A 3,250-nucleotide genomic window follows, 5' to 3' on the forward strand; every position below is an offset into this window, starting at 1 on the left:
AAACACCATCATGGTAACACACATGAAACTGAAATAATGCAATAAACATTCATTTAACAACATTAGGTGTAACACACAACCCTAATATACAAAACTGATAAGAAAACACTAAGAATAAACATAGTTATTTCAACAAAAAAAAACATAACATTTGAAATGTAACGCAGGGAATTCTGGGAATGTCAATTTATGGTAATTCACTGTAAATTATATGGTCTTTTTCACTTCCAAAAACTGTATACTACCGTAAAATTAATGTCCAATACATGTAATGTCCAATACATTTTTTCACCGCATATAGTAGGGGAATTTACCGTTAACCATTTAACAGGTTTTTACTGTAGCATTTTTACAGTCTTTTACCGTTAAATTCACAGTCATTTTTTACAGTGTAGTCCATAGAAAAAGTAAGTTATAAACACATATAAATTAATTTGTATGTCAAAACAGGCACAAATTGTATTTATTTGTTTATTTATTTATTAAATGGTTACATTTTTACCATAAAGCTGCTGTGAAAGCAAGGACAGTTTTTTTTATTTTTTATTTTTTTTACATATTGTGATATTTTACATATTGTACATCTGAGTGAAACAGAAAAAGAAACATGTAAGGCAGAGAATTGGGTCTGTCTGCCGGTTGTTGATTGGATTTGAGATGTGGGCATTGCATTCAAAAATGAACGTGAGCTTGGAGTCAGTTGTGGAGGGGCGGGGTTTAAGAACCTAAATAATTGGAGAAGTCTGGCCTACGTCACCAGAGAGAAGATTATTGTTTTCTCCATTACAAGGACAAAACGGGTGAATAGGTTAAAAATTGAGACATCACCAAACTCTCCCCAGTTAATTAATAACTGTACATTCAGACAACTGTTTTGCATGACAAGTTTAAAATGTTTAAAGGGGTCATATGATGCTGCTAAAAAGAACATTATTTTGTGTATTTGGTGTAATGAAATGAGTTGAAATGATTATGAGGTTTAAGGTTAAAAAAACACATTATTTTCCACATACTGTTCATATGACCCCTTTAAAGAACAAAAATTTGAACATTGGGTAAAGCCAGGCTCAACATTCTTCTTTCATTTTATTGACATATTGGTTTTTAGATAGGTGATATCTCTTTATCACTCTATAAATCAAAAATACTGTTATCAGCAAGGGCAAAAAAAAGAAAAAAAAAATACAAATCAAGTGAATGTTATATGAACAATCCCTTCTTTAAAAAAAATAGAAAGGAAAAGAAAAGAACTTCAGAATATAGATAGAAATAAACTGTAAATTTTGGTGTAAGTGCTGCTGAAGTGGAGATTTCTGGCTCAGAGCAGGAGAAATAAACTCATTTTAAGAAAATTACTTTTAAAGATATGTATTATAATTAAAATCTACACATGCAAATGGATAACATGTAATACGCATAACATAAACACTCAAATGTTTATTTTGGATGTTTTCTTTTCAATAGACTGAAGGAAGACAAGTTATGGAAGCAAAATAGCCCAAAATCTCAAAATTCTGGGACCAGTACCTGAAAAAACACTGATTTTTCTATAGTGTCTCGCCTTAAAAAATGAAACTTATATATGGATGAATCATTCACAATAAGATCTATACATTGCATTTACAAAATAGAAAGGGTGAATTTTTATCTTGTGCAACTTTAAGGTGAAGTTTAAAACAAATGTGTTTTGAAATTTTTTTTGGAGGGGATATCGATGTACATGTATGTGTATTTACACATGTTTATGGTCATAATTTTTAGCGACTTTACCTTATAATTGTATATAACATGATACAACCCCAGGACATTATGTGACATCATCTGGCCTAATGAACCTAATGAAGCCTCTTTTAGCCGGCTCACTCTACAGAAACGTCCACTTTTATATGGCAAGGTGTCTTCAAATGCATGTCTTTTTTTAACATTTAAACTTAGACCACATTATTAGATTACCTTTTGACTTTATGAATACACATAAATGGCAGCTTAATGATTTTTTAAAATCTTTTTTGTGCATTTATTTAAAGACCACCTTTTTTTTGTCACTGGTGTTACCTTACTTCTTTGCCAATTTTAAAGGTTTTTATGAAATATTATTTCTTGATTTTTTCAGCACATGTAGTCAGAGTTACAGAAAAATAATGATAATGCGACAAATAAGGAGATTATGTTTTATTTATTTTAATCAGGCTTGTTAAAAGTGTGATTGAATGATGTTAGTTCATTTGCGCAACCATGTATTTGCTATAACAATGAAAATATTTGAAAAATAAATAAATAAACAATGATGCAATCCTTTAAATCTTAACTCTTGAGTAAAGCAGAATTCAATGGATGTAAAATTATTATGTCACATGTGACAAATTTTATTTAATGTGACAGGAAAAAAACAATGCCGCAATGAATCACCAGTGACACACATAAGACCAAATATCCTTATTCTTCAACTATAATTATTAGATGAGACTAAACTGTTACATTTGGCATTTAGTGAAAGCAGTTAGTAAAAGAACATAAACATAAACTGATCTTCACTGGTGTTACCCATAAGGAAGGTAACACCAGTGACAATTTTCATGAAAAATACATTTAACAAAATGTCTGCTGCAAGGTATCAAATGTTGTCAATCATGGTATGCTCACTAAATTAAGTAGTTTAATCCATTTGTATTCTAGTTTTTTACAATTCCCTAAGAATAAAGTAGGTCATACCAGTGACTTCCACTAAAAGCTTCATATGAAATCATGAGATAAATGAGAACATTTCTGATAACTGAAAAGAGACAGTAGACTTCACACGGGCCTTTTTTCATAGATCTTCAGGAAATAGGAAGAAGGAAATCAAGTGATGTCATCAGCGTGCTTTTTATTTCAAAATAAATGATTTTTGTTAAACGGTAACATTACACAACTCCAGGGGACCACTTTCATTATTTTATAATATTTATTTGACTTTTTTTTTAATGTCATTTACATCATATATTTGATAGTTAGGAATACATTTTTGTATTTTAAATGGTAGAAAAACCTGTTTTTGACCTCAAAATAAAGCACTTTCCCTCTGTACATATCTGTGGGGACGAGCAGTTTTGTGGTGCTTGGAATTCTTTATAATTAATTAAAAACAAATATTGCCACATTGATGGCTCAAGAAGGTGTAATTGTTCAAATAACACATTGTTTTATTTTAATATATATATATATATAAAAAATTGTAACCCTAAAGTGTTTTTCAAGTGTAATATTTCTG

Source organism: Sinocyclocheilus anshuiensis, unplaced genomic scaffold (genome assembly GCF_001515605.1).
Source record: "Sinocyclocheilus anshuiensis isolate Anshui unplaced genomic scaffold, SAMN03320099.WGS_v1.1 scaffold1625, whole genome shotgun sequence".
NCBI lineage: Eukaryota > Metazoa > Chordata > Actinopteri > Cypriniformes > Cyprinidae > Sinocyclocheilus > Sinocyclocheilus anshuiensis.